Source organism: Lolium rigidum, chromosome 1, assembly GCF_022539505.1.
Source record: "Lolium rigidum isolate FL_2022 chromosome 1, APGP_CSIRO_Lrig_0.1, whole genome shotgun sequence".
Taxonomy (NCBI): domain Eukaryota; kingdom Viridiplantae; phylum Streptophyta; class Magnoliopsida; order Poales; family Poaceae; genus Lolium; species Lolium rigidum.
The window spans coordinates 329114570-329139278 of record NC_061508.1 but is presented as its reverse complement, the minus strand read 5'-3'; the positions used below and the strand labels follow the sequence as shown (position 1 = coordinate 329139278).

The 24709-nt window shown below is 42.3% G+C and overlaps 1 long non-coding RNA gene across 4 annotated transcripts; it reads left to right on the top strand.

Moving 5' to 3' along the window:
• Positions 1-12345: 12345 nt before the first annotated feature.
• Positions 12346-24312, top strand: LOC124699530. Of its 4 annotated transcripts, none has more exons than XR_007001424.1 (11): positions 12346-12678; positions 14370-14433; positions 15118-15287; positions 16338-16462; positions 17503-17701; positions 18736-18788; positions 18884-18944; positions 19442-19551; positions 20557-20754; positions 23612-23773; positions 23887-24312. It is a non-coding gene; the product is annotated as an uncharacterized LOC124699530 (long non-coding RNA). The 4 variants fall into 4 exon arrangements; XR_007001423.1 differs by having other exon boundaries at positions 18884-19019; XR_007001422.1 differs by having other exon boundaries at positions 18884-19551.
• The last annotated feature ends 397 nt before the right edge of the window (positions 24313-24709 follow it).

The window sequence follows — 24709 nt, the reverse complement described above, 5'->3', positions numbered from 1 at the left end:
CAGAAAAATCCCCCGAAAAAAATATACCAAGGAACGAAATGGAAGGCAATGGGGCGCCGCCAATGGCGGCAGCCGCCGCCGCGTCCGTCTCAGCAGTGCTCGAGGACGGCAATCTCCTCGTCGAGATCCTCGTCCGCCTCGCCTTCCCCACTACCCTAGTCCGCGCCGCCCTCGCGTGCAAGCGCTGGCTCAGCCACGCGCGCGCGCCCGCCTTCCTCCGCCGCTTCCGGCGCCTCCACCCGCCCCGCCACCTAGGGTTCTACATCATCACCATGGGCACCTACCACCACCGGTTCGTGCCGTTGCCTCAGCCCCCTGAGCTCGCCGCCGTCGTCTCCCAAGGTAGCTTCGATTTGCCCACCGTGGACGACAGTCAGGAGCTCTCCGTGCGTTGCTGCAATGGGCTCCTCCTTCTCACCGTCCGCAGGGACCCGGAGCGCCCTAGACGCACAAGGGTACGCAGCCCCCTGTACCCTGCGAGGGACACCGCCATCCTCCCACAAGTCCCGGACACCAGCGTCCATGACAGCCCCTTGGACGACTACGACGGTCGCCGTGAGGTTCTTCACGACGACGACGATGGCAGCAACGCCGCGTCCTACTTCTATTTGGCAACAGTTGCTACACAACATCAGACTACCATAGATGTGTATGCGTTACGAGATGGGCTCTGGGGAATCTACTCTTCGATTGTAAGCGAAATCCCAGAAATTCAGCTGATGCTGCCTAGTTTGCTTGGTGACGGCAAGATATACAATGCGATCGTTGTGAACGACCATTATAAGTTAGTCTTGCTAGATCTTGTGTCGTCATCTATGTCCCTAGTTAACTTCCCAGAAGGGGTCGACGACCTTCGGTATGCTCGGCTGTCGCTCAGAGATGGTTCCGGGATTTATCTGACACATGTAAAAGGCTTTCAGCTTCGCATCTGGCTCTACAAGAGAGATGGCATTGGTGTCTCCAACTGGTCCCTTGTGGATACCATTTCTTTGCGCGACATATGTGCTAATCATATGATTCCAACTTGCATGTTTGAGGATGTGGATGACCATATTTTTAAGATAGCTGCGGTTGGGGTCAATTCTGAGATTGTTTACTTGGGGATGAATGGTGCGCTCTACCAATTTGATATTAAACACAAGGTGGCAAAGAAGGTTTATGAGTTAACACAAGAGGATAAAGTATGGATTGGTGTCACTCCCTTTACGATGGTTTGGCCTCCTAAATTTCCTGTGATGAAGGGTGGATGTGCTCCAAAAGAATGACCCTGCAAGGTGTGACGACTCTTGTTGATCTGTCTAGTTTCAAGTGTGCATTACAGTAAATTTATCTTCTTTATGATTTTTACCATGTGCATACGATTATTTAGATCATAAAATTCTGTTTAAATCAGCACACCAGGAAAATCTTTCAGTGTTGGAATGTGTTTACTGTTTCCTACATTGTGTTCTGGGCTAACTAATACTTGTATCAAGATTAATTTAGATTCTAGGAAATTTAGTTTCCAATCCGTATCCGATAGTTTCTTAGCTCCTATATTGCCTGCGTTCTAACACCTCTATATAGAACATGAATATCTCAACCTTTAGATTCTTGATTCTTCAGAGTTAGGTAGTTTCCTTGAAGCACAACACTGTTTGTCCTTCTTATACTGTACAATGCTAAACATTGCCTTAGATTTGTGCACTGGTATATTTACATAATTTACATAGAAGGATATACATATTTTCAACAGTTTGTTGCACACGTTCAGTTTTCTCCGTTTTTGCTTGGTGGGAATACCAAAACTTCAACTTAAGACAAAGCAATTAGGAATCTTTCTTTGATGCTTATGGAAAATTCTGGTACTCCAGAGTTCTGACAAATATCACTGAAAGTTAGTTGCTACTACAAAATATTTATCTTGTCTCTTGGAGCTATTAAATTATAAGCTAATTTCCCTTATATTTTATCAGGTAACTGAAACAGAAGAATATCAATTGCCTTGAGTTAGCAGAAGATGCATATTTCGGGCTGCCATAGTACAAAGCTCAGAATGGTCAAGACTACCAGACACATGGTTGGACGATGGCATCAGTACTAGCATATTGTCTTATGTATCTGTTAGACTTTACATTCTTGCTTCAGTATGCATTGATGCTTCTGCAAGCTAGCCCAAAATGCAGCTCTTACGTATGTGATGATTTCTGCATTGTACTAGATGTACCTATGGTACTGAAGTTCTGAATCTGGTGTGTTGGTTTTAGTTGATATTTTTATTATAATTCTCAGTTCCAGATTAACGGTTTATGTGGTCATATCTTTGGTTGTTTAATGACGCTTGCAGTGCTTATCAATTCCAAGTACTGATCTATATGTTCTTGAAAAAAGAAGTGTTGATCTGATATTCAGTACTGTGGATTTTTTGTGTCCTTGTACGTGCATGATGATATGGTGTGGTGGTCTTTATAACAACTATTTATGCTGAAGGATTATTGCAAGTTGTTAAAGCTCTGCTGAATGATGGATCTGCACCATGCGCCATGATATACGCAAATGAAATAATATTAGTGCATTTGTATGTTACGTCTTCTCACTGATGAACTACTCTTCAGTTCTAACTGTGATAGCAACGTCTTTATAGTTATAACTATAACTAGTGGTGAAGAGTATGCTGTGAATGTATACAAACTTTTGTGTAGTTTGAACTTCTAATATAACTGGAAGTTGTTTGCTACTGCAAATATTTATCAGTGCTACCCAGCTAGTTGCTGGCCTAAGTCCTTAATTCTTGGTTGCCACTTGCCACTACAGATTTAATGGGTTATTATATAGTTTATCGGTTTTGTGCAAATTTGATTATCTGATGCTGCGGCTAATAATATCGGTTTTGAGGGTGAGCTGTGTAGGCTTCCGGATTTCCCTATTTGCACACAACCTAGAATATAGAGCGTAAAATCTGAAATGGCAAATAACAATCTGGAATCGATGGAGCTAAAATGTATTACCCAGCCGAAATTGGCATACATATAAGAGCTGCATTGGTCATGCAGAAGTATCAGTACATACAAAAGCAAGCATGTAAGGGCAAACCTTACAGGGTTATTATTTTGGATCGCATCTTTCCATCATGACAGGGACTTTAGGAGGCCAAACCATCATAATAGGAATGACACAATCCAAAGATTTAGCCTCTGGCGTAATCTCGTAAACCTTCTTTGCCGCCTTGTTCTTAATATCAAACAGGTATAGGACATCATCCGCCTCCATGAAAACAAACCGAGAATTTCCCCCAACCGCCTCCACGTTAGCATCCTTCAAGATGCAATTTGGTAGCATGGAATTAGCACATATCTCATGCAAGCAAATGGTACCCTCGAGGAACCAGCTGGATAGGCCATTGCCATCCATCTGGTGGAGCCAGATGTGAAGCTGAGATCCCTTTACATGGATCAGATGAAGATGAGAATCATCTGTAAGCGAGAGCTCGAAGCTTAACGGCAACATCTCTTCTGGCAAGTCCAAAAGTGACAATGATGAGGACACAAGATCTAGCACGACCAACTTAACCCTGTCGTTCACAGAGGCCGAATTATAGATCTTAGTGTCACCAAGCAAAGTACGAGGCAGTTGCAGTTCAATTTTTGGGACTTGAGTTACAGCGGAAGAGTGGATGGCCCATACACCGTCCTGTAGCACATACACGTCCATAACTGTGTGCTGCTCTTTATAACCCATTGCCAAGCAGAAGTAGGACAGGCCATCGCCTGCGCCACCGCCGGCTTTGGCGAGGATTTCACGCTCGTGATACGTTAAACTGTCATCATGGATGCTCGTGTCCCGGAAGGTTGGGAGGACAGCCGTGTACCTCGCAGGGTACAGGGAACAGCGCACCCTTGTCGTGTGTACGGTGTGGAGGATGAGCAGGCCATTGCAGTATTCCACGTCGAACTTGTTTCTGCTCAAGGAGTCCAAATCGAAGCTAGCACGGGAGATGACGGTGGCGAGCTCGGGAGGCTGAGGTAACGGCACGAACTTTGGGGGGTAGGTGCCCTCGGTTTCGACGTAGAAGCCAAGGAGGCTGGGCGGGTGGAGGTCGCGGAAGCGGCGGAGGAAGGCGGGCGCGGAGGCGAGGGCGAGCCAGCGCTTGCAGACGATAGAGGCGCGGACAAGGCTTGTGGGGAAGGCGAGGCGGAGGAGGATCTCGTAGAGAAGGTCGTCGTTGTCGAGCACGGCCGAGATGGCCATTGAGGACGCCCCCTTTCCTTCCGTCTCCGCTCTGGATTTGTTCTCTGCGATTCTGGGAAAAATTGAGGGAAGGATTATTCGGACCACAGAGATGGGCGCCTTGGCGAGACGACTCATGTTGCACCCCATGTTGGCTAAAACGCTGAGCGCTTCTGCTTCTCTAATGTGTCCGCTGCTTGCTTGCTTGCTTGAGGATGGTTTTGGGGAGAGAACCTGTAGGTCGCGCGTGGTGGTGTTCTTATAGACGTCGTACGTCACCGTGGTGCTCTCCCAGTCCGACTCGGTGCTTGCTCAGGTAAGGGAACGAGCTCCCGAGTCCGACAGAAGCAATTGGCACACCTGTTGCCTCACTTCCTTTTCTTCGTACGATAATCTACCGAGTCTAGCGTGCGTGCGCGGAAGAAACACGTACGCGCAGACAGTTAATAAACGCTTAATTAATCCGACGCCTCGACCGATCAGTCGCGACGAAACGGAAATTGATCCGCGGGAGAGACAGACCAAAACTCGCACATGGCGCCTACTTAATTAAGACACACAGGCTGGATCCACTATCGCCAGCTGCCCGCCACGCCAGCCGACAAGCCGTCGCCTATCCGCCTTCTCGGGCTTGTGCAAGGTACGAGGAGTCCGAAACCCAGGCACGCTATTAGCTGGCTGTATATGGGCCAGCTCGGTTGGAGTTAACCAGCAGGAGAGCTGGGTGCGGCCGGGCTGCCCATGGGCCTCGCTTGCGCTGCTGCCTACGAAGCAGAGACACACGCACCCTGGATTCGGCCCAACACTAATTTGGACAAATTCCACCAAAATATATCCACGTTTTTTGGACGAATTCCAAGTTGACTTGGATTTTCTTTTTGGAGGGTCGCCTGATTTATATTAATTTACTCTACTGGATCTATACAAAGTTGAGTCGATTAGTTTGGATCAGAGGGAGAGTGTTCTTTCAAAACATTATGTTACAAATATTAGATTTTCCAAAAACAAAAACTTTTTTGAATGTTATCAGCTACTAAATCCACTGACTATATAGAAAATCGCTCAAAAGACCAACGCTCCAAAAACCTAATCGTCAAACACTTCCAGGCACCCGAGCTACTCACTCTACCAAAGTGCACACCGAAAAATCATCCTATCAGATCTACCATGAGCACATTCGCCAAACTCGTCGACACCAAAGCTGAACGGAAGCACGTACGGTCTATCCAGGCTCGAGCGTGATCCCGCAAAACTAGCAACCAAACGGATGTGTGGCACCACGGCTGAGCCCACGACCTTTATTTTCCCTGCGCGTTCAAGGGCAAGACTTTTTTTTGACGGTGAACAACAGGAGCTGTACCTTTGCATTATAGAAAAGGGAACAAATGTACAGTACAGGAGTGATGCGAGGAATCAAACGAACCCAACTCAAGAAAAACTAATAATGCAGGGCTGAAAACGTCCGAGGGCAAGATCACCCATGACGTGTATATAAACAAGCAAGACAGCTCGTCTGCACCAGCTCAATTGATCGGGGGAGAGCAGCTCAAGTGAACTCATCGATCTGACCCAAAAGCGCTTCAGCTTAAGAACTCATACATGTCTCAGTTGTCCATGGGTACTCCAGCTTAAGCACTTCACCTACTGGTTTCATCTTGTCTGTCATTTAGTCATCCTCCTTGCCCTTGAAGATAAAGAATTCAGGGTTAGTACAGCACACTCTTTTCTCATCTATCATATAACCAGAATTAGTAGAGGTCAAGATAAGAACCACTTTGCCAAAATAAGATATGCTCTCAATCACACAAACCACATAGTCTAGCTTTGCTTCGCTGAGCAACAACACCAAATTCGAACCTAGCAACAATTACCAAGTTAATACTTGTGGCAGACTACAAGTAACGTAATGGCTTCTATCATTGAATCTTTGTTTGGCAAAACAAAATTCAAACGTAAAATGGCAACACCCGAGAATCTTCAGGATACGAATCTCTTCTTGCTAGTTAACAGAAAATTGCGCATCAAAATCAGAAAGCACTACCGTGACTAAATATATCAACATAAACAATATATCAAGCAATCCATTACTACTTCAAGTTGCAACTGGCAGAAGGAGAATAAACATTACTCCTCGAGATCACAAACTGTTTGGATTGAGTAGAAAGACATTATTCCACATGTAGACTGCATCATGTGACCTAGATGCTTGCTTAACACAGTACCAATCTTGTTCATCACTTTTCGCTATATTAGAGCACCTTCACAAATAGCACACCAACTAATATATATGATTGCTCAAACAAATGACACTGCTGTGTTAATGTAATACACAAATGCACTGCACAAAACAAATAAGCTGGATTCAGCTACTGACTAGGATATATCCAGCACCATGCACATCACATATACTTATATACATATTGGAAAATGGACAAAACAAAAAAAAAAGATGTCATATACAAAGTGATACACAAGCAACTTGGCATTGGAAACGTCTTTCAAATGTTGCAAAGAGGAAAGAACAAGCAGCGAAACAAAATCACCACCATGCATGACGAACTACAATTGCATAATAATAAAGATGGTGCACACAACAATTGTTTCCCCAAAATCAAGAGACTTAAAAGAGGGCGCCTTATTCCTTGAATCGGAGGTAGTAGTAACTAGCGAGGATTGATTGATTGTGGAAAACTTTGATGTTGTGCATCAGTTATTTTGTTCTGTCTTGTGAATATATTATGTGAAGGTAAATCACTTGCTGGCTGATCTGAATGTCATTCCAAAATTTCTAGGCGCGTGCTTTGTTATTGTTATAAAGAAAATTATGTTGATCTCCAGGAAAATTCCACCGCCTTTGCCCTTTTCGGGAAATTACAGATCAAAGTAAACAATATAAACAGTATATAAGTGCACACAACATCACCAACGGCACAAACCAGTACCAGAAAAGCTCCACATATAAATAATTCAATGACTTAATGGCTGGGCACTGGGCATCAACTAGAGGAATCACCTGAGAATTGTAGCCAAAACCGAGATAGGACCACCACCACGGTTGAGGCGCGGTAAATTCGGCGCCACAGCCTGCCAGCAGCTGTTGCGTGGGACACTATTATGCATCTCACATATTAGAAGAAGATTGCATATTAGAAAAAAATGAGTACAATTAAGCTACTTGGGAAAACAGACTTTATCAATGAGATGAGCAGATGAAATGCATTGGTGTCCATACCTCGCGTGCCTAGATCTCCTCGTAATTGCAGCGTCAAGGAACCTGTCGATTGTGTATATGCTGGGTAAGTTTTTATCTAAGAAAAACAATAATCCACAACTACACACGTATAATCTAGACTAGAGTGCAATAACACCATTGCCTTCTCAGCTTGCAGCAACTGTTCTCTAATATCCCCATGCCCATGGTGGTCATTGCAGACATGGAAACAACTAACATATAACTTCAGATCCTGAAGTGAACAAATAAAGAGAACTTAATCCTGGGGCAAGAATACTACCGCTGTCAAACAATTCTGAACAAACATATTCATTTACAATAGCGCTATATTTTCCCAATTGGAATGAGGTAGCAATTAGCGGAATTTTTTTCTCAAGTATGGATTCGGCAGATTCTTATAAGCATGTAGCATTTCGAATTTGTTCAATTGTTATGCAATAGCACCGTGTATGCAAGCATCTTGACAGCTCAAGCAAGCTAATTCTGTATGGCGTAAATCTAGGTCACACGAAAATAGACGCCCAAAAATCTGAACTTGTTTGCACACACATGAGTGCAAATTCAAAATACGAATGCCACCTATTGGCAGACCCACAGCGCACCGAACCAAGAACCAGAAGTGAGGAAACATGGGTACCTGCAGGGCAAGTTGTCCGGTGGACGCGGACTCGTCGCGGACGAGGTCGCCGGCGGAGATGCGGAGAAGGGCCCGGAGCTCGTGGCCTGCGAGCAGCAGCACGCCGCAGTCCCCTGGCCGCCATCTCTTCCTGCTGGGCGGCTCTCCCGTGATTCGATGCCGGAGGAGAGAACGAGGGTGCCTAGTGGAGGGCGACGGACCTACGTGGCTGGCGTCGTCGCCGGCGCACCCTCACCGGTGTTCAGCAGCCGCTCAGGCCACGCGCGCGGGACGCCGGCAAGGCGAGATCGACGGTGCCGCTCGCGTCGATGCATGCGTGCGTGCGCGCTCCGGCGAGCAAGCATAGCCGCGCCGCCGTGGTAGCTGGGCGACCATGGCGCCGCCTCTCTGATCGCAGGAAAGGAAAGAACGGGGAGTGGGAGGAGAAATGAGTGCGCATAGGTTAGGGTTATTTTGGTCCGGGCGGGATGAGCATCGGCCGTCGATCTGCATCGGACGGCTGATAACACGTGGAGCGCAAAACGGGCTGCTGGGCCAGTTGGACTGCTGCGAGTAGATACGAATTTTGACAGTTTTCGCTGCTGGACTTCTCCCGCGCGAGTAGACGTGGTGAAAACCGTCACCAATATTAGATGTGCTAAGGTTCAGCTAGTTTTACTACTACCGCTACTAAGTTAATTACTGTGTGCTTAAATTATCTTCTTGTGCTTAGTTATAAGACGTGATTCCCTCGGCGTACCGTGTACTCTATCCAATTAGGAGAAGACTGGTCGAGGAAGGTAACGTTGGGCGTCCTACTGTTGATATTATTAATACTAATCTTGCTATGTCAATACCGCGTCATCGAGAGATAACATTGCACCTGGATTGCACTTACAATGGTGGACATGTGTTCGAGCTCGGCGCTTATGGTGGTGGAGTCCCTTTGTTGAGTACCGCGCCCGAAATAATTGGCGATCTTCTTCATTGTCAAGTGATTCTCGAGTGTCCTTGTATGGCTCTCGAAAAAGTCTTTTATATATTTCTTGTTTTTCCTCTTTTATGTGAATGTTTCTGTATACTCCCTCCGTTCTAAAATGTAAGGCGTCTAAGAATTAGTCAAAAGTTAACTTTTTAAAAGTTTGACCAAGTTTATACACAAAAATATTTACATTTACAATACTGAATCAATACGAATAGATTCACAATAGAGTATATTTTCTTAAAATATCCATTCGATATTGTAGATGTAAATATTTTTTCCTAAATATTTGGTCAAAGTTAGTAAAATTTGACTTTTGACCAATCCTTAGACGCCTTATATTTTGGGACAGAGGGAGTATACCATAGCCTTTTGATTTGAGTTCGTGCCTCTATTACCCGCCACTTTCTCAAGACATCTTAACGAAGGATTGTTTTCATGATCCAAAGTCAAATCCCCTTCGCGAGTTGGAGACATGGTCAATTATTGGGGCTTGGGTCAACAGGTTTGGATCAAAGACACGATGATGTTGACGAAGAACTTCTCTCAAAATTTATTAATGGTGTGTTCACAAGACAATACCAGACTTGAAGACGAGAGGATGGACTCGACGGGCTCATAGATGCAACTGACGAGGTCTGGGGATGGGATCTAGGCTTTATGGCTATGGAGCTCTACAACATTGACTTGGTGTATAAGGGTTCAACATCCTTTTTTGTATATATAGTCGTCGGCATTATCATGTTCCCTGTATTAAGATCCCCCGCTTAGTCACGAGGAGTCTGATCTATCAGCCTTGACCACGATGTCCCACAAAGTAGAGATCAACGGAGCAACAATATCATAAAAAATAGAAGTATGAGAAACCCTAACTCCAAGGGAGATTTCCATTGCCTCGAGGACCGCCTAAACCGGAGATCATATTCACAAGATACGGCTCGCCGAAAAAGAAATTCATGGAGAAATCTCCGAACACCCGAAATTCCTACGACGCTGCCACTATGCTGGAACAAAGCATGAAATGATAGGTGTTAGCTAGTTTTCATTTAATGCATAAATGAAAAGAAGTGAATCCCAAAAAAATCCCTCTAGCCCCCGAAAATGGGCGAGAAATATCAAATAGTTTTCCATAATATTGTGCCTAAGGTCACTTGTTGCGGGATTTTTTTTTCTAGTTTCTAGGTGTATTCGATTTATTGTCTAAGCTAGGGCTTAGGGTGTAGACTTAGGGTTTAGGTCGGGATTACTATTAAGCTGCAGGGGTCTAGGATACTGATCTACAGTTTGGGTCTAGGTCTCCATGCCAAAGTGGTTGTTGTATTTTCCTATTTACAGCAAGCTTGCATACCCAAGTTATTACCACATCGAGGAGGGCCTACTTCAATTTAGTTGTATTCGAATGAAAATACAACTAAATACCCAAATATTTTTGAAATACAACTATGTGAATGTTCTATCCAATGATGTCATAAAGGATTATATACCTCACTTTCAGATTTTTCAAAATAATATTTTTGCATGTCTTTTTGTTATCGAAATTTCATATAGTGTTTCTTTTACTTGTACTTTTTTTTTGTAAATTCATGTGTTTATCAAGCACGAGTATCTTTCATTGTGTGGGTTTCTCAAGCACATCTAATATATGTGTGATCATTAGTTCATATATAATTATTTTCAAAAACTTTACTTTATATGATAAAAAAATATAATTTTTAAAACTCATTTTGGGCTTGCCCCACTACATTCTAAGGAGTTAGGGTTTCTAATGGTTTTTGGCATGATTTCATGTGCGCCGCCCCTCTTCTAGGGCCCCCGAAACACAAAACCCTAGCTTTTCACCCGAAGTGGTGAGTCTATGTGACTTTCATCTTTATTAGGAAAATAATGCAACATGAGAACAACACCAATTCAGAAAAATATGCCAAGCCAAGATTTCTAGGAAATCGTAGCGTGTCGGCATGACGACAAACTAACACCGCCGTGCTCACGGTGAGGAGGGATAAGCGCACCGAGGTTCAGTTGGACCTTTTCACCATAAAGTAAAAAAACAATGGATCAGTAAAGCAGTTACATGTAGCCCCCCAAAAGGGCATCGAAACATGAAAATAATTTTTTCCTTCGAAGTGGGACCTTTTCACAATAGCTCAAGAAACTTCCTACAAGATAATATGTTTTATGTAGGATGTGCCACGCTTAAAAGTTGTGTGTTGGGTTTAACTGTGTAAAGAACATTATATGCTCTTATTAGTACCCCATGCAAAAGGGAAGTGTTTTACCATTCCTCTTACGAAAGGACATGGGCCCCGTGTCGTTTATCTCTATCTTTTCATCGAAGTGGTGATTTCATCTCACTTTACTCTTTGTCTATGTTAGAAAGGTCATAGGAACCTCACAAAAAAGGCCAAGTTATTAGAAGAACTAGGTCGGCGACCTCAAAGTGGGTGCAAGATATCTATTTTTATGAAGCAAAGGTCACTTATTTAAAACGTGTGTCTTTGATTTTCATCTTTAAACCAAACCTATATACCCACATGCATATAGGGCCAATGTCCAGTGGGTCCCGTGACCCCTAGTTCTTCTTTAAAAGAGGTGATTTCATGTGACTTTGCTTTTTGATTTTCATCTCTACACCACACATGTACACCAACAAGAGGCCAACATATTTACAAGAGTTGGGTTGGTAGGAGTCTAAATTCTCACGATTTTATCCTATTGATAATTAGACGTCGAGATGGCGACAACTTTGGCGATGTCCTCCAACGGTGATGTCACACTTCTTGTCGAGGTGACAAGTAGGACGTCGACACAGTCATATAGTTGCCCTCATTAGTTGTCGAGGTAGCGGCCCTCGAGGGTAAGAGACGATGCTGGTGATGGCCGTCCGATGGACTTCTGTGTGTTTGACACCAAGCGAGCTCAATGAATGAGGAGGTAGCATACATAAGGATGCAAGTTAGTTAATGCCGGCATCATTTTTGGGCGAAAATAAAAATAAATGAGGAGCCTCGTGAAAGAGCAGGTCGTGTGGGGCGAATAAACAGACTCCTCGATTCCGGCTGGACTTACGCAGTAATTAAAATTCAAAACAGAGAACAACCAGCTGAACCGTCCACTCAGTCTCGCCCGTAGAAACACACTCGAAGAAAAAAAAGGAAAACGAAATTCACGCCCTCACCCAACGCCCTCGATTCCCCTTCCTCTCTGCTCCCTTGATCGCCGCCGCCGCCGCCGCCCCGGCACCTCGCCGGCCGCACCCCCTCCTCTCCATCCAGATCCCACAACGGCGGCCGCATCCCCCACCAACGACGTCATCTCTTCTCCTCGACCCTCGCCGGCGCATGCGACCCGCCTCCGCGCCGTGAAAGCACCGCCGCCTCTGGCGTTCTGTCGCCCGGAGGCCAACTCCATCTCCGCCGTACTCTGGGGATCCTTCACCCTGCGGAATCCGACCCACGGCGCCGCGCTCCGGGAAGACGTCCATCCCCGGCCTGGGCACGCCTCCATCGGCGACCTCCTGCTCCGGCGCCCATCCGGACAAGGAAGGCGCTTCAATTCACCCAGCCACCACGACACTCTCCTCCTCCTCCGACCGGCTGCTGCTGCTGACCGGACCCCTTCCGGCGCCCTCCACGAGCCGGTGAGGTGAGCGCGACTGTGGCCAATCCTGGTATCTTTCACCTCACGGCATTTCCTCTCGTGCTAGCTAATGGAGTGCTGCGTTTCTATTTCCCGCTATGTGTGGTATGCATGTGTGGAGTGAAAACCCTAGAGAAGCTTGGGATGGATGGATTGATCATTGATGGTGGCGCAGCTCGAGGCGCCATCTTCTTCGCGAGGGGCGACAGCTTGCTGTACCACCGTGCTAATGGAGTGCTCTGCGTTTTTATTTCTCTCTTTGTGTCTTGATGATAATGGCTAGTCAATCGTCGTTGTTGTCCAGATTTGTTGTTTGTATCTTGCAGCCGTATATCTAGTGGTTCCTCCCCTAACGTGCGTGGCTTGGATATGATTGCCAGGCACGGTACTACTTACTGGACATACTGCTTGATGATGATGGCTATTTGGTGGAGTGGTTTTCAGTTGAAATATAATTAGGTGTTGTTTGCCCTGGAGGATACCGCTGGCTGGCCGGTGATTGTACAACATACATAGTTGATACGTATATGCATTGCTGCTAGGTAGCTTGATACGTTGCTGTTACTAGCTAGCAACCTAGCAAAGAGTAATTAACTCCTCTGCTTTTTCATTGGTTCAGTAAGATGCATACATGCCTTGCTGTGACGTCTTCCTAGTCAATTCTCTTTGTCCAAAGTAAACCTGTCATGTAATTTTTGTTAGTACACATGTTTGACACTTCACGTTATGTGATTCACTCATTGTTAATTTAGTGGCGCTCCTTTCTTGACATGTCTTAGCTAGATGCAGAGTTATAGGTCTGAATATTTGTCAAAATCTCGGGTCAGGAAAACAGTTAATATAGTTTCTGCATTTGGTCTCGAGATTTCTAATTTATCCAGTGGTAATAAGCAAAAAAATCCCCTCTAAATGTTTTGGTTTTGTGTAATTAAGCGTGCTGCTCAATCTAATTTATATCATGTGGGAGTTGTAGTGGAAGTGAATAATATGGTATGAAGAACATGGGGATATTTTTTTGAGTTCTATATCTTAGAAGTGTTCATACCTGCCTTTTTAAACTGGTTGGTTTGCATTATGAGAGATTTTTTCATAGATTTATTTTTGTTGTGCTTTCTCTCCATCTTTTGTGTATATCCTGAAAAATAGGAGCTTTCTTTGCATCTATGTGGGTTCCACAAAAGTTTGGCTTTGAAGTGTTCGGTTCACACCAAATTTGTTTGAAACGTTTTTGGCAGTGTGACATGTAATCTGTATCACTACAAAGTTTACTATTTAATTGAAAGCTTAGACTTGTCTTGCTTTTGTGAATGTATTTTTTTTTGTATATAGGAAGATCTACTCCCTGAATTCTAATTCGAATTTATGGAGCATGATAATTCAAGTTATGCCTTTTGAATTAGTGGTAATCCATAATGCATATTATGGTGTAGTTGTTCTTGTCGCATAAGCCGTAACTCTTCTGGTTGCATCATAAATGACAATGCTATCCCTTTTTTGCCCTAGTGTCATGTATTAGCCGCTTGCCGCCTTCTCTGATAATTTTGTGCTTTTTTGGGCCGGTCATTCAACGCAACTGTTGCTGCATACAAGGTTGATCATTGTATGACGCGTTTGTGGCATTGTTATGTATTCTTTCATGGCTGATGGCTTATGGCATGTGTCAAAAATTTGCCTTATTTGTCCTCTTTGTATTTCAGGCTTTTGGTGCCAAGGCTGCGTGGGAGCAGTCTGTAAGAGGCAAATGTTCACCTACAGCAGCTGGTTAGTCTCTACCTAGTGCCCTGATGCGTTTTTATGTGCTACTCTCTGTAGCATTACATTGGTTTGGTCATGCTTGATTTCGTGACCTTCACGACTCAATGTATATTACTCCGTATTAGTCTGTCCAACTGAGAAGTGTTTGGCTTGAAGGCTGAATGTTTTAGATGGAAAGATGCATCTTTGTAGTTTAGTTATTGGCTCGGTTTGGTTGAGTTTATTAATCTCAACCTTACACCGGAATTTTATCTAATGTGGGCTTTATTTGTTCTTTGTTGCATTCCACTCTCGTTGTACAAATTATTGGAAGCTCGTCATGTATTGTTTGACACTTTACATTATGTGGTTCATTAATTCTTTGATCAGTGGTGCGCCTTTGTTATGTTAGTTACAATTTGGTTATCTTTGTAAAGATCCGTTTTTTAGTTGCTGAATGCTAGCCTTTCTTATGTTGGTTACAATTTGCTTATTTTTGTCAAGATAAGTTTTTAATTGATGAAGGCTTGTAGCAATACACGCATATGCAACAATAGGGCAATAGCATTGAATATATCGGCAACAGTTGCACGACATATACCCATTTATATTATTACTAGTACTATCATTAAATTTATCGGGAACCCGCTAATTATCATCCTAGTTTCGTGCCTTGAGCTGCACATTAACATAAAAAGATTTTTCCTGCAGCTATTTGTTATTTGATGGGAGCGGTGACCTCAGCGGGGACATTCTGCAGCAGCAACGCAATGAGTTGCAGCAGGTCGAGCTCGACATACGCCCACCCAATGATCATCTAGGTGCACCACAGGTCCAGGGCGGCTGCCAGAGAGCATCTTCTAGCAGCTGAAAAGCTCGAGGTCCTTTGCTTTTACTGATAATTCTCCATGCTTGAAATGTTCACTTTAGGTAGATACGTTGCCATTACTTTTTGGCAACTGAGCAAGCATTAGTTAGCTCTTATGTTTCTTATTTATTCAGTAGCATGCATTCTTGATGCATACATGTGTTGCTCTCACTTCTTTGGAGTCATTTTCTTTTTGTTTATTCAGTGGCGCTCCTTTCTTGAAATGTCTTAGCTAGATGCAGAGTTATAGGTCTGAATATTTGTCAAAAACTCGGGCCAGGAAAACAGTTAATATAGTGTTTGCATTTAGTCTCAAGATTTCTAATTAATCCAGTGGTAATAAGCAAAAAAATCCCCTCTAAATGTTTTTGTTTTGTGTAATTAACCGTGCTGCTCAATCTAATTTATATCATGTCGGACTTGTAGTGGAAGTGTATAATATGGTATGAAGAACATGAGGATTTGCATTATGAGAGATTGTTCATATATTTATTTTTGTAGTGCTTTCTCTCCATCTTTTGTGTATATCCTGAAAAATAGGAGCTTTCTTTGCATCTATGTGGGTTCTACAAAAGTTTGGCTTTGAAGTGTTCGGTTCACACCAAATTTGTTTGAATTGTTTTTGGCACAGTGTGACATGTAATATGTAGACAGTACAGAGTTTACTATTTAATTGAAAGCTTAGACTTGTCTTGCTTTTGTGAATGTATTTTTTTTTGTATATATGAAGATCTACTCCCTGAATTCTAATTTGAATTTAAGGAGCATGATAATTCAAGTTATGCCTTTTGAATTAGTGGTAATCCATAATGCATATTATGGTGTAGTTGTTCTTATCACACAAGCCGTAGCTCTTCTGGTCTCATCATAAATGACAATGATATCCCTTTTTTGTCCTAGTGTCATGTGTTAGCCGCTTGCCGCCTTCTCTGATAATTATGTGCTTTTTTGGGCTGGTCATTCAACGCAACTGTTGCTGCATGCAAGGTTGATTTGATTATTGTCTGATGCGTTTGTGGCATTGTTATGTATTCGTTCATGGCTGATGGCTTATGGCATGCAGGGCTGTCAAAAATTTGCCTTATTTGTCCTCTTTGTATTTCGGGCTTTTGGTGCCAAGGCTGCGTGGGAGCGGTGGAGGGCCATGGGGACCTACTGTAAGAGGCAAATGTTCATCTACGGCAGCAGGTTAGTCTCTACCTAGTGCCCTGATGCATTTTTATGTGCTACTATCTGTAGCATTACATTGGTTTGGTCATGCTTGATTTCGTGACCTTCACGGCTTAATGTATATTATTATTCTGTCCAACTGAGAAGTGTTTGGCTTGAAGGCTGAATGTTTTAGATAGAAAGATGTGTCTTTGTATTTTAGTTATTGGCTCGGTTTGGTTGAGTTTATTAATCTCAACCTGACACCGGAATTTTATCTAGTGTGGGCTTTATTTGTTCTTTGTTGCATTCCATCCTCGTTGTACAAATTATTAGAAGCTCGTCATGTAATATTTGTTGGTACAGATGTTTGACACTGGTAGAATCAGCGTATCTACCAGGTCTAGGGCGGAGATTGTAGGGGAAGGAAGGGGCGGCGTGAGTGCGGAGGCGAGGGCGCCGGCGGCAGGGCGCCGTCGTGCGGCTCGGAAGAGGCGGCGGCGCGAGGCTGAGGCGGCGCTAGGGTTTGGGAACTCCGATTCCTTGAGGAGTCGGCAACAAAGTATGTTTATTGCTTAATTGATCTTGTCGATTACAACTCGTATTTATAAGAGAAAACTGCGAAACCCTAATCTGCTAATTGGGCTAAGCCCCTAACTAAGCCTGGCCGGCCGGGCCAGTGGGCCCCCTCCGGCGGTAGACCAGACCGGTCATAACAGACACTTTACATTATGTGGTTCATTCTTTCTTTGATCAGTGGTGCGCCTTTCTTGTGTTGGTTACAGTTTGGTTATCTTTGTAAAGATCCGTTTTTTAGTTGCTGAATGCTAGTGTTTCTTATGTTGGTTACAATTTGCTTATTTTTGTCAAGATCTGTTTTTAATTGATGAAGGCTTGTAGCAATACACACATATGCAGCAATTGGGCAATAGCATTGAATATATCGGCAACAATTGCACGGCATATACCCATTTATATTATTACTAGTACTGTCATTAAATTTAGAGGGAACCATCTAATTATCATCCTAGTTTCGTGCCTTGAGCTGCACATTAACATAACAAGATTTGTTCCTGCAGCTATTTGTTATTTGATGGGAGCGGTGGCCTCATCGGGGACATTCTGCAGCAGCAACGGAGTGAGTTGCAGCAGGTCGAGATCGACATACGCCCACCCAAAGATCATCTAGGTGCACCACAGGTCCGGGGCGGCTGCAGACGCCCACTTCGACGACCTCAACCTTGCTGTTTAGGTCCTCGTCGACATCAGCCTCCACAGGTACGTCCTTTGTCGTGCTCGAGCCTGATTTGCTCCATTTGATTTCATATATAGTGAAGAAGGCTTGAGCCCATGATCTAGGGCTCAGTGTTGTTTTGACAGAATGGATGAAGCTATGAATATGATGTGTTGGCTGATGGATTTCCTGTTTATAGTTATAATTTACCAACATTTTCTTCCTACTTGTTCAATATTGCAATGAATGTGTCACATATCATCCGATCATATCAATATGATGTCAACTTTTAATGTGGTCCTAGGGACTGTTGTACCTCTTATCTCTTCTAGTAACATTTATATGTTTATTCAGTTTATGACATTATGAATCTAGGATTTGATCCAGGCTGAAGAAAGAAGGGGAATGTGACTTGAAACCGTATTAAAATTCCTTCCTCCGTCCCAGTTCGCAAGGCAAAGTTTTCAAATATCTTGGCCCAAGGTGGATTCTCATTGGCTCTAAATTTCCACGTAAAAACATTAACATCGGCGCTGCAATTAATTGGGAAATTAAAAAAAACTTTATTTTCTACCCTTTAATTTATTTTTACTCCCACATTAATGCAAATGGTGCATGCAAAGTACTAATGAACCTCGTTTTACATGGTGGGATACGAAAGGAGGAGTCTTTTGCATGCAATAATGAATCAGTTTTACTCCCACATTAAATGCAAATGTGCCTAGGAGGTGAGGCATTTTGGGACAAATAGTTTTTGGAACTTTGCCTTGCGAACTGGGATGGAGGGAGTACTAATTTTTCTGTTATAGAAGATTCATGATAAACTCTTTGTATCTCCACTGTAAACAACTGAACTCCTCAAGTTCACCTCATGCAATACCTGGTGATTATTTGGTGTAACTATTTGTGCAGTCATAACCTGAAGATTATTAATTATAGAAAATGACACCTCCCTTTTCTTTTGTCTCCATAGTCATTAATAGGAGAAACTGTGAGTGGTCGAAGACATGGTTTGTTTGTTGACAATTCGCTCTATATATGAAGAATATTAACTTTGTTCTGTTCTTGCCATTGGTAGGTCCTCCTGAATCATTGCTTGATTGGACTCGTGGAACGAGATGGGAATATGTGGTCAGTGAAGCCAATGATAAGAACTTTTTTTGTCCCTTAGTATGATTCTTTATTGTTACTGACCTGTTTGTTTGAAAATTGGGATTTTGCTTCAGGTCTGCTCATTTTTAGGAGCTCCAGGATATTGAAGTAGATGGTTGTGGACATGAACAGGAGGTCGTGATATCCTCAACCATTCATGCTCAATACTTGCGCCCAATTCATAGGATGTTGGAGTGGTCATGGTTTCACGTGTATTTAATCTCTTCTAGTAACATTTTGAACATATTATTCGATAGAGGCTGAAGAAACAAGGGGGGGCGTGACTTGGACTGTTTTAAAATTACTTACTATTTTTTTCTATTATAGAACATTCATGATAAACCTGTTGTGGTTTTGTTCCAAAAAAATCTGAACTCTTCAAGTTTGTCCACTCGACACACCTCATGAGAATCTGGTGATTTTTCTGTTTAACGCTTTGTACGTTTGTGCAATCATAACCTGGTAGAACATTAATTGTTATAAAATGGCAACTACTTTATCCTTGGTTATAAAAGGACAACTAACTTGTCTTTGGTTAGGCGTAGTCATGTTTTGTTTGTTGATCATTCCCTCCATATATGCTTTCTGTTCTTCCAGTGCTTAATTGATTGTTCTATTCTTGCTGTTGGTAGGTCATCCAAAACCTTTGCATGATTGGTCTTGTGGAAACAATACAGGAATATATGACCAGCGAAGCCCTTCCCAAGTTCTCCGTAGAGGACCCTTGTCAAATGCCAGAATGGTAAGAACTTTGGTTGTTCCTTGCTATGGTTCTCAGTTATTTTTGGGCATCTTTTAGGAGCTGCCCGATGTTTTTGTAATTTGGACATAATTTAAATTCATATCCAAATTTCTAAGCTTTGTTAGTAAGAGTTTCACATTAGGTGTACCTGTTGATTAGAGGTCATGGTGCTAGTACCTTTGTACCCTGTTTATGTTGAGATGATACCTCCATTGTGATTCAACAAACGGAATGTTGGCTTGTAAAGATGAATTATGTTGCCTTATGGATTTGTACCTCTTACCGATGCAACTGAGATTTTTTTATTATTGTTTCTAAATGCTGAACATCATGTCTCTTTTATTAAGACCATACCGATTCTATCTTTATGCATCAAGCATGGTTCTTAGAGGTACTGCAGCTAATTAATGATGTGGATTTTTCATTTGTTTGGTTGTAAAGAGCTGCAAATATGATTTTTGAAAAGCCAAACTTTAATATGCATTCTGATTTTTTTTGTGTTTTAGTCATTATTTAACTGATCAAAAATATACATTTGAATGATCTGTGATTAATCTCTAAGCAATGATATATTACTGTTATTGAATCTAATTCATGGTAGCATTTTGTGATTGGTGTTCCAAGTTGTTCCTAGAAAAATGTAACAGCCGAGCATATCATAGATGAATTATTTGCTATGCATTGTTTCTTTTGGAGCATGATTTTGCTCTTTCTATGTCGGTTGTGGTGTTAAGATGTGCATGCTTAATGAGTTCTTTAATGTATGTTCTGCAATTTGAATGCTATGCACTGGATCCCTGCAAAAAATGTTCTTATGTATTGGAAATGCAGTGAATCCCCTGCTGCGTATACGGGGTTGATGCCCAGCATTTGGTTTATTTATTTATAAAAATGATGTTAAGAAAATCTAGCACCAACACATAGCTTTAGTCGTTAGACGAAATTGCCTATTTCTATTCTGGTGGTTGTAATTTCAGTCTTTGTATTTGCATGTACGCTGGAAAGGCATGGAGTCAGTGGGATGGATTGCCTGTCGGATCTAGAGAACTGCTCGCTGCTGGCTTTATAGCTATCAAATCAATGATGTAGTGGATATAATTGACGACGGAGGATCAATGTTGGACTATGGCTGGGAGTCGATGACTCCTCCCCTCCCTGGCGCAGTGGCACCACGTTGACATGTCGTCCCAACATCCATCTCAGGTAACACAAACTTATTTCTCTAATCACTGGCTTCCCAAGCCACGATACATATACATGTTCACTTCTTTGTGAGTTGAGGTGGTGGGCACTATGCATGGCCAAGTCCGGATAGGAGATCTCCTTCCAGAAACTTGTTTGTTGCCTTTGTTTGTGCATCTAATGGCAACTTGATGCCTCTGTTCTTGTTTCCACTTATTATCCTTTATGTACATGCCACATGGATGTCTACATGCTGTAGACCATGTAGCAAAATGATAAGTTGCTCAATAGGATTTTCACGATAAATCCCTCATTTATTTTCTATGGTTTGTTTATAGTGATTTTCTGTGCGTTATGTGTTAATTGGTTCTTCTATGAACTACAAAAACCAATTGAACAATCAGACCTTATGTTGCAGCCGCAGACATTAAATTTTGCTTATAGTAGTTGATATTCTGATGCAACATCAACTCACCATGTGTTTAATTTTTGATATGATTTAAACAAGAATACCATATGCTATGTACACAAGTGTTATGTAGAAATACGTTCACAAGTATATATTTTCATAGTATCACAACATCCGCACTCATAATATTTTGGACCTGTTTTGGTACTGCCCTTCCATAGCAACTAAAATTCTTTTCCAACTACGAATGTTTCCGTACTGCGAGTATTTCACAACCATGATTCTGCATCTTTATCAATTGAAGTTAATTGCTGCAACTTATTGTTGGAGCAAAATGAATTCAGTAGGTTCTGGTTATTATTTAGAACAAAACCTTATATATGTTTAAATCGAATGAATCCTTCTACTAGCTGGAGGAAGCAAAAAAATAACAGCGAGTTTCTAATTTAGTTATAGACCTGAGAATTGAGATATGTTTATCTTGTTGTATCTTCTATTTCTTGTAGTGACACATACGGACAGGTTTTTGATTGTGTTACTGTTGCATGTGAAAGGCCTGATGTAATTGTTGTATAAGTGCATGTATACCTATTGTTGTCATATATCAAATCAGCTAGCTACTTGCGACTGAATTATGTTGTCGCTGAAGCCAATTACTGCTGCTATTTATGATTTTCAACTGGTTATGTGGCATTGCAAATTTTCCTCTAAGCAACCATTGCGTTTTGGACTTGTCGTAGTTGGAGTATAATTATTTTGAGTTGCATTTCTTTGTGCAAAATATTGATCAGCACTTTGCCGAACTTGTGGATTTTTTTCTCAAATGGTGGATTCATTAAAGGGTGAGAATATGGTTTAGGAGCAGCCATGTGTTTGGAGAACTCCATTTGTTGTCAACTAATAGTAGTCTCACTAGGTTTCACGGAAAGTCTGCTACAGTATGTTGGTTTATTTTCTTAAGTTGGTATTTACTCATGCTGTTGTTGTTGTTGGTGGTGGTGGTGTTTGTGGTTAGTGGAAAGGAATCAAATGGCCTTGTTTTGTGTTATAGTCATGCACTTATTGTCTAGAAAAGTCAGTGCCTTGTTTTGTGGTTAGAGGAAATTAATCAAATGGTCTTGCTTAGTTGCACTTACTACTTACCATGCCTAATAAGTGATGCCTAACATGATGTTTAGTGCAAGTTATTGCTACCAAGTGCAAGAAGAATATATTGATAGAGCAAGGATATTATGGTGAATGTAATTTTACTATTGTGGTATTCCCTCTTTCCAATATTACTTGTCGTAGATTTAGTACAAGGTTGTACAAAATATGCGACAAGTAATATGGATCGGAGGGAGTAGTTCATTTCGGTGTGGTGGATTTGTTGTTCCCTCATATCTTCATATTATGATAATACTCTCAAGTTTTTCATCATTCTTTTAAGATTGAGCTTATGAACTTTGGTTGTAGAATAGAAAAAAAAATGCATACGTACTCCTAGCTGCAATTTTTACTCTATTTGTAGCTAAACTGAACCTTTAATTTTGTGGTCATCTGTGAGCGTATAATGGTAAGAGATGCGGCTACTGTACCTTACTTTGATGAGAAAGGTGTACACGACCAGGTTGTTTGTTGCATTGCAAGTGGTACTGGCCGACAATGAACGTGGATGTACGACTCTGTTGGCGGCAGCCACGCCGCTGCTAATGTCGCTGGAGAGGATGCCACTGTCCTCGCAGCCACCTCTGGCGTCCTCACGAGCATCTAGTTATGTTCTCTACTCTTACTTGGCTATAGATCTTACTTGGCTATAGAGCTTAAGGTATCCACAGGTAGTTGTGCTATTAAGTGAGTTTGAAGATTAAATATACCATCTTTTTCCTCATGTGCTTCTACATGTATATGTTGGTTCACCTCTTCTTGGACAATGCAAGTACTTCATACTATATTCTGTTCTTCTAGGTGAATTGAAATTTCCAAGCCTAATAGCATGGTTGTAGTTCCCCGTTAACAATTTCTTCCCATGTTGAAGAGCATGGTTGATTGACATGCTTCATTGGTGCTGCTCCAGGCTTCATTTTGCTGTTAACTTTAATTTTGTTGCACTATTTCATCGGTACTTTTACCACTGTTAGAGAGATTGGATATACTGTACATTGTTTCGCTGAAACTTGTGAGATAAACATAGTGTGCTCCCCTCCCCAAATTAGTTTACTCACCATCCCTCAAACGGGTTTTAATGTTTTGTTGTGTGATGTTTTGTTTCCTTGAGACAAACTCCGACATATATTAAGGTCTTGGACCTGGGATCTAGCATTGAGAAGTTTTGCTCCGTTCACTTTTGCACCTACGCATTCCTGGGATTAACTATGTAGCTCTTGTTGCATGTGTACTTTGCACTTACTTTGACCCAGGAGTCATGTACCCACTCTTTCTCAGTACCTCAACTTTGTTGGAATATACTAAGACTGTTTTTGCTTGCAGGAGAAGGAAATAGTTCAGCTTAAACAAGAGGCATGATGAAGGGTGGGATCTATGTTGTTGGAATATACTAAGCTGCTGTTCATTCCGTTGTGAAGAGAACCCTGGAATCCAATATGGTAGAACCTTTTCACTGTTGTTCACTTTCCTTTTGGGTTTTGAAAGGTAGAGAAATTCATTGAAAGACATAACACCATATGAGTCCAGAATTTGTTTTAGCACTATTTGCAGATCATAGCATCAATCCTCTCATCATCTTTCACTTGTCAAAATTTCAGGCGACAACATTGGACCTCTGGTACGTGTGTGTTGGAGGCTCTTTCTCGGTTACTTGACTCGGCCAAATAGGCTAGCGCGTCGAGTACTAAGTTGCAGGAGCATGGCAGCTGGACCACAGGAGCTGTCCGAGGTGGCCCGGGGGAAGGTGGGAAGACCTAGGGGACAAGGATACATGCGCCTTGGGTTGTCGAGCTATCCCTCTGCAGCATCTTTTCTTTCTAGCTCCTTAATTAAGTCTGCCGTGTATATATGGTTGCGATCCGTGAGAATTCGAGGTTTCAGATTTGAAAGGATTTTGTAGCACAACAATATGTATTGTAGTAACTAGCGAGGATTGATTGATTGTGGAAAACTTTGATGTTGTGCGTCAGTTATTTTGTTCTGTCTTGTGAATATATTATGTGAAAGTAAATCACTTGCTGACTGATCTGAATGTCATTCCAAAATTTCTAGGCGCGTGTTTTGTTATTGTTAAAGAAAATTATGTTGATCTCCAGGAAAATTCTGCTAGATGGGTAGGAAGAACATGTTTGAACGATCTGGCATTGGGTCGTTGAGAACAAGTGAAGAGCTGGGTGGCATTTTTGCAGTATTTCCTTGTACGCATCTTTCACTATGCATATAGCTAGCATAACTAAGCTAGAATCGCTCTGGGTAGCATGGCGAAATTTTGAAGCATGACCATTTCTTAACGTGGTGCCCCTTGTATGTTGAAATTATGGAGGCAACGGGGATGTAAGAAGGCATGTTCTTGCCAAAGGAGATGTAAATCTTCTCTTGCAAAAGTGTCTACAATTTTTCACGTCTGTGAACATTGCAGTG